The 12,637-nt window shown below is 47.0% G+C and overlaps 1 pseudogene across 1 annotated transcript in view; it reads right to left on the reverse strand.

The window, feature by feature from the left end:
- LOC309803952 (cytochrome P450 4F3-like) overlaps positions 1-12,637 on the reverse strand; it is a 74,631-nt pseudogene that overhangs the window by 17,082 nt on the left and 44,912 nt on the right. The gene's annotated exons all lie outside the window — the stretch shown is intronic.

The following is a 12,637-nucleotide window of genomic DNA, read 5'->3' on the forward strand; positions in this document are numbered from 1 at the left end:
AAAATATTTCTTCCCCGGATATTTAATGAGCATGTTCTATGTGCCAGGCTTTGCTGTCACCTGTACTGTTGTATTTACTTAATTTGCTCTGGGGGGGTGGGGCAAGTTGCTTCAGCTCTCTGAATCTCCTGCTCCTCTTCTGTAAAAACAGGCAATGAGTTTGATCTTGCAGGGCTGTTGAATGTTTACAACAAAAACGATGACAACAGCAATAATGACTGTGTTTACTGAGCCCTTCCTCTGTCCTGTGTGTTCTACATGCATTGCCTCTTTTAATGATTCCCACCATCTTGGGAGGTGGTGCTAATGAAATGCCCATTTATAGATACAGAAGGAACAGAGCTTAGTGGTTCAGGGTACTCAGTGTAAAGCCTGGGGCACAGACTAATTCCAACAGCTCTGTGGCTTTGAGTGAGTCACTCACAGGATTTTCAGTCTCAGTTTCCTCATCTGTAAAATGAAAAAAAAATTAATATACCTAAGGGGCTTAAAACAGCTTCAGTGGCTTATGTGGGAAATGCTGGTGTGGTGGCTGCCATTCCTGATCCAGGCTGCCTGCCTATTCCTGGCACACAGTAGGTCTTCAGTGAGCTGAACCCATCTGGGCACTGGGGATCTTTCTCCTCTGTGTCCCAGCACCCTGCCTGGTTTATTATATTCTGGCCATGCCTGCCTGACCATGATGTGGACGGACCTGCCAGGAGGCTAATTCTACCCCTGCAGAGGTGGTAGATTTTCGGTGGGGATGGTGCGCCTCACCCCACTAAGGTTTTTAGGATCCTCCATCTGATTCCCCCAGCCAGTGTCGAGGTGGAAGAAGTTTCGGGGTCTCCCCAGCATCCTACCAGTGTCAAGAAGACTGTCCTTTCCCACTCTCCTGCTCAGTAGCTCTGCCAGGAGCCCCATCCTTCAAGTCCTCTGTCACCTGAGACCACCCCACAGGGCAGGTCTGGACAGGATCCAGAGAGGGCCGGGAGGGGAGCTCTAGGTCCATTGGGTGGTGCATTCTGGATGCGGGGAGATGATCCATGTGATGATACAAGGACCTCAAGGAATCTCCCCACTGGGTCACCATGTTGCCTGAGATTCCACCATTATAACTGTCACTGGATTAATAGGGCATTGTCCCTTGTGGTTGGGGGTGGAGCGGCATGGCAGAGGGAAAAGGCTTAGGCTTGGTGGTATGACAGACCTGGGTACCTTCCACCTCTGCAACTTAGGTTAGAGGTTTGCCCTTTTTGAGCTTCTGTTTGCTCTTCTGTTAAATAGGTATCTTCCCTCCTGCCATCACTTGCATCTCTCTGCCTGATCCCAGGGTTTTGGCCCAGTGAGGGGAGGGTGATATATTATCTTGCTGGCAGAACATCTGACACACAGTGGGGTTACTTTATGTAGTGCACCTGACACACACACAGAGAACTTTATGTATAGTACTGGCAGAGAGCAGGCATGATTTTTGTAGACTGCCCAGCACATAGTAGGCGTTCTTTGTGTAGTATCTCTGGCACTCAGTAGGCATGCTTTATGTAGAACACCTGGGATACAATAGACAGGATTTGTTTAGAGTAAGCAGCTTATAGTAGGTACACTTTATGTAGAGTATCTAGCACATAGTAGGCATGCTGTATGTAAAGTACTTGGAACAGAGTAGGTTTATTTTATATAGAGCACTTGACACACAGCAGGTATGCTTTATGTAGGGCACCTGGCACACAGTAGACATATTTACATAGAGCACCCAACACACAAGAGGTGTGCTTTACATAGATTACCCAGCACACAGTAGGCATGCTTTATGCACAAGACCTAGCATAAAGTAGATAGGATTTATGCAGAGTACTTCACACACAGTAGATGCACTTTACATAGAGCACCTGACACATAGTAGGCATGCTTTATGTAGAGTTTGTTACACACTTTAGGCATGCTTTTTGAGGTACCCAGCCCAGAGTAGGCACTCTTTACATACAGTTGTCTGCACAGAGTAGGCTTACTATATGTGGAGTACTGGCACGCAGTAGCACGAGTACTAGTTGCCAGCACTTTTCCTTCATTCCATATTTTTGGGGCTCCAGATCCTTCCCATCTTCCAGTGGAACCCTCCCCGGTTCCTCCTCAGTTGCTCATCCAACATCCCATTTACCAGATGGGAAGACTGAGCCCAGAGAGGGTCGGCACGGCCCACAGTCACAGTGAGACTGCCCACTCAGGATCTCCCAGCTCTGCCCTCCCCTGTCTGGACCCTGTTCTCTCTCAGCCCCTTGCAGCCTTACACCTCATGCCTCCAGGTGCCCTCTTCTAGCTGAGGACACTTTGTCCCCTAAATCTGATGCAGGTAACCCCCAGCCAGGCTGGGTTCTCTGTTCTTGCTCCCAGCAGTCATGTCTCCACTCAGGCCTTGGGCTGCCTGGAGGCAGGACTTGAACTCCTGCCAGGCTGCGTGCCCTGGAGGCCAGAGGCTTCACGTCTCTGAGCTTCCTGATTCTATGACAAGAAATGGTGCAGACACCCTCCTGGCCCACACATGGAGAGGAGCCCCAGAGATGTTTGCCCTGCTCACCTGGCACCTGAATGTTCATGCTTTTACCTGCTGCACCCTGGCCTTGGAAGGGCAGGGCTGGCTGTGAACTTGGGGTCCAGAGTCACCTTTGCCCACACACCAACCTGCCCATGTAAGAGGTGCTGAGTCCTGAGTAGCCAGTGTCCACACCGTGCGATCCTGAGCTTGTTCACAGGCTTCTCTCAACAACACTATAACCCCTTCCCTCCACCCTCTATTTGGGCAGCTGCCAGGTGGGGAGGAGGTAAGCAGGCTGCAGGGATTGGCTGGCTTAGCCCAGCCCCTGGAAGCTTCCTCTAGGTCAGGGGCCAGAAAAAGCCTTCCCAGGAGGAGGGGAGAGGAAGTTGTGTGGAACAAGCCACTCCTGACAGAAGGTGCCAGGCTGGGGGTCTAAGGGCTGGGGGTCCTGGCCCGGGGCACGGAAGGCCACTGCTCAAGGGAATGAGCTGGCCTGGGAGATGAGTGGATACTAGTTGGTTACTAACTCCTCTGTCTGTCTGTCTCTCTCTCTTCCTCTGGATTTCTCTGGGTCTCCCTCCCCTCTCTGAGCCCTTCTTGCGCCATCCCCAGCACTCCCCATCCCTGCCCCTCACTCCCTTGTTCCCGTCCCTCTATTTGTCTCTGCCTCACAGCTCACCATCATCGCCCCCCTGTTCCTTCATCCTCAGGAGCTCACCCTCCACCGTGTCTGCCCCATAGAATGCTGCAGCTGAGCCTGTCCTGGCTGGGACTCGGGCCGGTGGCAGCCTCCCCGTGGCTACTCCTGCTGCTGGTCAGGGCTTCCTGGCTACTGGCCCACGTCCTGGCCTGGACCTACAATTTACAAAATTTACTAAAAAGTAAAGTTTGCTCTATTTGGTGTACAGTTCTGAGATTTGAAATGTTTAGAGTTGTGTAAACACACTACCATAGTCACCCTTGATAGTCAAAAACTTTTCACCCCAACTCCTGCCAAATACTGATCTATTGTCCATCCCTATAGCCTGGCTTCTTTTGCCTTACAACACATTTATGATTCATTCATGTTGCATGCATCAATACTTTGTTCTTTGTTTTTTTGTTTTTTTGTGTTTTTTGCGGTATGCAGGCCTCTCACTGCCGCGGCCTCTCCCGTTGCGGAGCACAGGCTCCGGACGCGCAGGCTCAGCGGCCATGGCTCACGGGCCCAGCCGCTCCGCGGCACGTGGGATCCTCCCAGACCGGGGCACGAACCCGCGTCCCCTGCATCGGCAGGCGGACTCTCAACCACTGTGCCACCAGGGAAGCCCAATACTTTGGTTTTTTATTGCTAAGTAATATTCCATAGTATGGTGAGCCACATTTTCTTCACCAGTTGGAGGAACTGTGGATTGTTTTCAATTTTGTGCTGTTATGAATAAAGCTACTATGAATATTTGTGTGCAACTGTTCACTGCTCTTGGAATGGGATGGCTGGGTCATATTACATGTGTATGTTTAACATTAGAAGAAACAACCAAACTATTTCCAAAGTGTGCCATTTAAAAATTTTAATTTCATTAAAATTCCCAGCTTTATTGAGATATAATTGACACATAACATTTCTGTTTAAGGTATACAACACGTTGATTTAATACACTTATAACTTAGAAAGTGATGATACATAGTATTAGCTACCACCTCTACCCCATCACATACTTACCATTTCTTTTTTGTGGTCAGAACATTTAAGATCTACTCTTTCAGGAACATTCAAGTTTCTGGCACAGTACCATTAGCTGTAGTCACCATACTGTACATTAGATCCCCAAACTCGTTCATCTTATAACTGGAAGTTTGTATCCTTTGACCAGTATCTCCCCATTTATCCAACCCCCGGTAACCATCACCCTACTCTGTTTCTTTGAGTTTGTCTTTTTTAGATTCCACATATAAGTAATATCATTCAGTACATTTATCCCTCAATATCTGCAGGGGTTGGGGGATTGGTTCCAGGACTCCCCGTGGATACCAATAATTGGGGATGCTCAAGTGCCTCATACAAAATACTGTAGCATTTGCATACAACCTACACATATCCTCCTGTATACTTTAAATCATCTCTAGATTACTTATAATGCCAAATACAACGTAAATGCTATGTAAATAGTTTCTGGTACACAGCAAATTCAAATTTTGCTTTTTGGAACTTTTTGGACTTCCCCCTCCCCCAAATCTTTTTTTTTTTTTTTTTTTTTTTTTTGCGGTACGCGGGCCTCTCACTGCTGTGGCCTCTCCCGTTGCGGAGCACAGGCTCCGGACCTGCAGGCTCAGCGGCCATGGCTCACAGGCCCAGCCACTCCGCAGCATGTGGGATCTTCCCGGACCAGGGCACGAACCCATGTCCCCTGCATCGGCAGGCGGACTCTCAACCACTGCGCCCTCAGGGAAGCCCTCCCCCAAATCTTTTTCATCTGGGACTTGTTGAATCTGCAGATGCAGAACCCACAGATATGGAAGGCTGCCTGTATTTGTCTTTCTCTAACTTATTTCACTTAGCATAATGCTCAAGGTCCAACCATGTTGTCACAAACAAGCAGGTTTTCCTCCTTTCTACTGGCTGAATAATATTCCATTGTATGTTTGTATGTATGTGTGTATATATATATATATATATATATATATCTCACATCCTCTTCACCCATTCATCCACTTATGGACAGTAAGGTCGTTTCAATATCTGGGATATTGTGAATAATGCTGCAGTGAACATGGGAGTGCAGATATCTCTATGAGATCCAGATATCAATTATGCTGGATCATTTGGTAGTTTAATTTTTAATTTTTTTTTTTTTTTTTTTTTTTTGCGGTACGCGTGCCTCTCACTGCTGTGGCCTCTCCCGTTGCGGAGCACAGGCTCCGGACGCGCAGGCTCAGCGGCCATGGCTCACGGGCCCAGCCGCTCCGCGGCATATGGGATCCTCCCAGACCGGGGCACGAACCCGTATCCCCTGCATCGGCAGGCGGACTCTCAACCACTGCGCCACCAGGGAGGCCCTATTTTTAATTTTTTGAGGAACCTCCATACTGTTTTCCATAGGTGTCCGTGTCATTTAAAATTCCTCTCATTAATGTGTGAGAGTTCTGGTTGCTGCCCATACTCACTGGCACCTGAAAGTGTCAGTTTTTCCCCAGCCATTCTTATGGGTGTGCAATGATATGTCCCTGTAATTTTAGTTTGCACTTCCTAATGACTAATGATGTTGAACAATTTTTCATGTGCCTATTGGCCATCCATATATCTTCTGTGGTAAAGCACCTGTTCAAATCTTTTGCCCATTAGTTTTCCTTGGATTGTTACCTTCCACTGTTGCATTTTACATACAAATCCTTTGTCAGATATGCGATTTGCAGGTCTTTTTTCCTAGTGTGTGGTTGGTCTTTATCTTAAATTTCTTTCACAGAACAAAACTTTAAAAGGTTTCTAAAGTGCAGTTTATCCATTTTTTCATTTCATGATTATGCTGTTGGTGTTATATACAAGAACGCTGTTTAACTTAAGGCCACAAAGATTCTCTTCCATTTTTTCTTCTAAAAGTCTTACATTTTTACATCATCTAGTTCTATGATTCATATTAAGTTATATTTTGTATAAGGTGTGCGGTATGGGTTGACTTTTTTTTTTGCATGTGGATGCCCAATTTTTCCAGTACCACTTATTGAAAAGACTATCCTTTGTACATTGACTTGCCCTGCATGATTTTTTTTTTTAATTTCTGGACTCTATTCTGTTCCACTGATTTATGTGTCTAGTCTTTGATCAGTATTGCACTGTCATGATTACTGTTATTTTATAGTATGTGTTGAAAGGGGTCTTGTAAATCCTTCAACTATATTTTTCCTTTTCAGAACAATTTTGGCTACTCTAAGTCCTTTGCATTTTCATGTAGATTTTTTAATCAGCTTATTTCTACAAAAACTCCTCCAGGGACTGTGATTTCTTTGAATTTGTAGATCAATTTGAGGCCACTTAACATCTTAACAATATTGAGCCTTCTACCCCATGAACATTGTATATCTCTCCATTAATTTGGGTCTTCTTGGATTTCTTTCATCAGTGTCTTGAAGTGTTCATCCTAGAAACCATGCACACATTTTATTAGATTGATACCTGAATATTTCACTTTTTCTGGTACATGAATGAGAGAGAGGGAGGAGGGGTGGCATGGACCCCATGGGTCCCTTGCTTAATTCTCAAGACACACCCAGGCCTGTTCTAGTCACTGAGTGTGTTGGAGGCTCCTTCTGCTTGAAGATTCAGAGACAACAAGCTCTAAGACATTCGGTCTCCATTGGTTCAATGTGTGTGTGTGGCTATGTGACTGTGTGTGGGATTGTGTGTAAGTGTATGTGTGACTGTGTGACACATGTGTGAGCATGTGTGTATGTCAGTGTATGCATGTAACTGTGTGTGCAGGTACATGCATGTATGTGTCTGTGCACGTGTGTGTGCATGTGTATGTAAGAGTGTGTATGTGACTGCAAGCACATGTGGGTGCGTGTAACTGTGCTTGTGTGTGGCTGTGTGCACACTGTGTGTGTGTATATGTGATTGTGTATACAATTGTGTGCATGTGTATCTGTGTGTGTATGTGTTTAAGGGTGTAAATATACGTGTCTTGAAGTCACTGAACCACTGTAATGGTCTGCACCAGGCTGTGTTCCTGAAAACAACTGCTGTGGAAGGTTCCCGCCTCTGTCCCCAGACCTCAGCCATGCAGTGCAGGCAGGACATTCTGGAGAAATAATGCCTTTGGAAGCAGCCCTGACTTGTGGGTGTATGTTCTCTGCTGTCCCCGAGAGAGAGGGACTGAGCCCCAGGTGCCACAGTGTGAGCTTTCTTGCTTAAGTACCCTTTACCTGCTGACTTCCCTTCCCAGTCTCACTTCCACAGTGCCCTACTGGCATTTCCTGAGATTATTTCCCAAGGAAACAACTTGCAGTTGAATTCTTGCCTCAGGGTCACCTCCAGATAAAGTATTTGCACTTGAATCCTTGCATGAGGATCTACTTCCAGAGGATGCAAACTAAGACACACATAGGCTCGCTCCTCCAACCCCCAAGGGTCTGTTATTATTCCCTTTTACAGAGGAGGAATGTGAGTCTCAGAGAGGGCAAATTACTTGCACAAGTTCACACAGCTGGAGAGTGGCAAAGCCTAACGTTGACAAGGAGCCCTCTGATCCCAAGCCGGTGATTGCTACTTTCTAGGGAGCCTCTTCCCTGATAAGGTCAGAGGGAATGAATAGGGGATGTTCATAGCCTGCAAGATTGCTGATGTGTATGCTAGTGCGGGCTAGTGCTCATGGCTGGTGCCCATGTCCTCATACTGTCATAAAGTAATGGCAGTTATTCATGTTGGTGCTGACTCTGAGCCATGGAGTGTTGTTACCACTTTACTCATTTCAATTCATTTGATTTTCACAACCACCTTGTCATTACCCTCAATTTTCAGGCAAGAAAACTGAGGTACAGAAAGGTAAAGAGACATGCCCAAATTTACTCAGCTGGTCCTGATTTGAACCCTGGCACACCTGGAGTCCTTGTTCTTAACCACAATGCCCTCTGGCTTCTCACAATTCGTATGTATTGAGTCCTGCTGTCCATCAGGCATGGCACTAAGCATGCACTCAGCATGGTACTATGTATGACACTAAGCATTTTTCCTTTTGAAAATATAATTTGTAATTACATAGATTAGCAATTATAATGAAAAATGCTTTGCAGCCTTCATCTAAGAAAAGGAAACAATTGGTTCCATGTAAACATTTGACAGAACCATTCTTCCTCCTACTCTGCCCTCCCATTCCAGAAAAATCTTTCAACTTTTTCTGTGCCTACACAAACATCGACACTCACATAACTGGATTGCTGAGGTGTCCCATCCCTTTGCGGAATATAATAGTCGGGTTCTGGCAGAGGCCTCAGATGGGCTACATGAGAGTGGCTTTAAGTAGGGGCCATTTACAATGTACAGGCTTTGTAAACAAGAAATGTTGCTTGCCATCTAGTTCTACAAGGATTAAGGCATTAGCCATTGTAGTTGCTAATTCAGGACAGGCACCAGGATGAGGTACTCTGTACATTGGGAAAACAGGCTTTTAGATAGATATATTTAGGAAAAATTTTATGAGCCAGAATTCTTGCATCTTCCCATGCTTAGAAAAGTACTAAAATTATTAACTGAGAAATCTGTTCCTCATGACAACTAGCAGTAACCATCTACCATGATGTATATTGGATTGCACATACCCCTTATGTAAAATCACAGACAACTGAGCCATGGGAAACCATCAAGGCTAGTGTAACTCCCTGGGGGCTAGCATCAGCTGAGAGCTGACACCACCCCCAGGCCAGGTAGTAGCTGTTCCTGGAACCCAGAGGGATTAGGTGAAGCTGAAAGCAGCAGTGGCCTTTGGTAGAGGATGGATGTCTGTCCTCTAATCCCCTCCGATTGCCTGCAGGTGCCTTCCACTGACCAAACATCATCTCCTTCTCTGACTTGGGCTACAGGTAGATGGCCAGACTGCTACTGTAACAGGGAAGAACAAACCTCACTCCACAGTGGATCTATTCTAACCTTTGTGCTCTGTTGCCTGTGCTTAGTCATGCTGGCTCTGCACCTTTGTAAAAGAATGTTGCCTATAGCCTGAAATATACACGATACCCCTTTCTCAAGGTTCTGCCTCCCAGGGTTGACCTTTAAGTCTGTAACACTTTTCATTCCTACAGAGGTAAAGAGCTGCAGGACATAAAATAACATGCCTTGTTGGAGGTTTACAGAAACATTGTGACCAGGCCTACAGGGACAGCTTCTAGAACAAAGGACTATCCAGGGACAGCAGCTAGAACGAAGGATTATCCCTTCCATTCCGGGGATCTGGCTAGCACGAAGAAGTCTGCAACAACCAGCCACACCCCCCTCCCTTTCAGTGTAAAAGAAGCGTGAACTCTAACTCTAGTATGATGTTCTTTGGGACACTAGTCCACCATCTCCTTGGTCTGCTGGGTTTCAGAATCAAGTCTTTTCCTTGTCCCAGCACCTCATCTCTCGATTTATTGTCTTATTGTGTGGCAAGCAGTACAAGTTTGGATTCGGCCACATTGTTGTAGCCCCTTTTCTCAATCTGGGTCAGTGTCAGCTCCACAATGTCCCCGCAGATGGGGATTCATGAACCTCCTCTGCACCTGGCCAGTCCCTTTGCCCACTGACTAAGCAGACCCCTGAATGGGGAGCAAAATTCTGTCTCTCCCCCTTCAGGCTTTTCCCTCTCCTTTGAAGTGATGTTCTTGGGGCCTCCTTCTATTGGTTTTTGGATGAGAACCCTCCTTTGCCCTCCAGAGGGATGTTCTCTTTTGAGCCCCGCCACAGTTCCCTCACTTCTCAGTGGAGGGGGTGGTCAGGCTACTTTTCAGAACTAGCATCATCCAATAGGTCCCATTTAGGGCAACTATCACAGGTCGTCCAGACTTTCCTGAAGTTTTCCTAGTGCCTTATTTTTTCCAAAACCAGCTCATCTGTTTTCCTGGTACCTCTGTCAAAACGTTGGCAGCCCCAGCTTACAGATCTGGCTTGGCTCAATGAGCCTTCAGGGGCTTGTGAGATTTCCTGATCTTTATTATGGTAAGTGAAATGCAGCAACTGCTTCCTGCCTGAGGTCTGGCCAGACTTCCTGCCTGAGGTCTGGCCAGACTTGCCCCATTTTCTCTGTTTAATTCATCGCCTTTGAGGAAGGAAGCAAGAATCACACATTTTTAAGTCCATTTGTTTGCCCCACTTTGTGCTGGGTATTTCCAGTGCTAGCCAGGCTTGGGGTGGTGGTGAGCTTTATTCACTCGCTACCCAATTCTCCACGTCATTCAGGTTTCTGCTCAAAGGTTGTAACAGAGAAGAACAAACCTAACTCCATATTGGATCTACTCCATTATCTCTATATAACCTCTATTCTCTGTTGTCTGTGCTTGGTCATGCTCGCCCTGCACCTTCATAAAAGAATGTTGCCTGTAGCCTGAGCTATACATGATAGCCCTTTCTCAAGGCTCTGCTTCCCAGGCTTGACCTTTAAAGGTATAACACTTTTCATTCATATAGAGATAAAAAGTTGTGGCACAAAAAATAACATTTGTCTTTTTGGAGGATTACAGGAGCCATGTGACTGGACCTCCTGGAGAGCTGCAAGAACAAAGGATTCCAGCACCAAGAAGCTTACAGCAACCAGTCACACAGACCCTCACCCCACTTTTAGTATAAAAGAAGCTTGAATTCTAACTCAGGTAAGATGGTTCTTTGGAACACTAGTCCACCAAATTCTTTGTCTGCTGACTCTCCAAATAAGGTCACCATTCCTTACCCCAAGTGCTCATCTCTCAATTCATTAAACATTTTTGTGTGGAGCAGTACAAGCTTGGACTCAGTCACAAGGCCACCTCCTCAGGGAGGCCTTCCCTGATTGCCCTGTCCAAAACAGTCCCCTTGGTCACTTTCTATTCTGTCTCAGGCTGTTAATTTCCTTCATTACTGCCACTATCTGACCCTGTCTTATTTCCTGATGGCTTCCCCCATCACACATGAGCACCATAATCCAGAGACCTTGTCTGTCTTGTTCCTCCAATGTCCTGGGTCCAAGCACTCTGCCTGGTACAGAGTAGGTGTTCAAGTACAGTTTTTTGTTGAGGAGTGAGCTACCCGAGAGATAGAAATCCATCTCTCCATTTATAGAAGAGGACATGAGGCTTAGAGAGGGCGAGTGACTAGCCCATCACATAACCATCAGGTAGCAGAGCTTGGATTTGAACTCAGTTCTGCCGATCCAGAACTTGATCCTTTCCAACAGCCCAGGAAGGAAAGATGAAACGCCAGCCAGCAGGCAGCCTGCATGCTTGTTTTAGAGACCTCACGTCGAACCCTGGGATGTATAGTAGATACACATTATGTAAGCACCTGACACACAGTAAGCATATTTACATGGAGCACGCAGCACACAGTCAGTGTACTTTACATAGAGTACCTGGCACATAGTAGGTATGCTTTATGTAGAGCACCTGACAAATAGTAGGCACACTTTATGTAGAGTATCTGACACACTGAGGGGTGCTTCTTGAGGTGTCCAGCCCAGAGTAGGCACTCTTTGCATATAGTTCTCTGCACAGAATAGGGATACTTTATGTGGCATACTGGCACAGAGTAACACAAGTACTGGTTGCCAACACTTTTCCTTCATTCTATCTTTCTAGGAGCTCTTGATCCTTACCATCTTCCTGCAGAACTCTCCTTGGTCCCCCTCTCAGGCTCTCATCTATCAACCCATTTCCCAGATGGGAAGACAGCCCAGAGAAGGTCGGCACAGCCCACAGTCACAGTGAGGATGCCCACTCGGGATCTCCCAGCTCTGCCCTCCCCTGTCTGGACCCTGTTCTCTCTCAGCCCCTTGCAGCCTTACACCTCATGCCTCCAGGTGCCCTCTTCTAGCTGAGAACACTTTGTCCCCTAAATCTGATGCAGGTAACCCCCAGCCAGGCTGGGTTCTCTGTTCTTGCTCCCAGCAGTCATGTCTCCACTCAGGCCTTGGGCTGCCTGGAGGCAGGACTTGAACTCCTGCCAGGCTGCGTGCCCTAGAGGCCAGAGGCTTCACATCTCTGAGCTTCCTGATTCTATGACAAGAAATGGTGCAGACACCCTCCTGGCCCACACATGGAGAGGAGCCCCAGAGATGTTTGCCCTGCTCACCTGGCACCTGAATGTTCATGCTTTTACCTGCTGCACCCTGGCCTTGGAAGGGCAGGGCTGGCTGTGAACTTGGGGTCCAGAGTCACCTTTGCCCACACACCAACCTGCCCATGTAAGAGGTGCTGAGTCCTGAGTAGCCAGTGTCCACACCGTGCGATCCTGAGCTTGTTCACAGGCTTCTCTCAACAACACTATAACCCCTTCCCTCCACCCTCTATTTGGGCAGCTGCCAGGTGGGGAGGAGGTAAGCAGGCTGCAGGGATTGGCTGGCTTAGCCCAGCCCCTGGAAGCTTCCTCTAGGTCAGGGGCCAGAAAAAGCCTTCCCAGGAGGAGGGGAGAGGAAGTTGTGTGGA

The sequence above is a fragment of the Mesoplodon mirus genome, assembly GCF_964341445.2.
Source record: "Mesoplodon mirus genome assembly, chromosome: 5".
Classification (NCBI taxonomy): Eukaryota; Metazoa; Chordata; class Mammalia; order Artiodactyla; family Ziphiidae; genus Mesoplodon; species Mesoplodon mirus.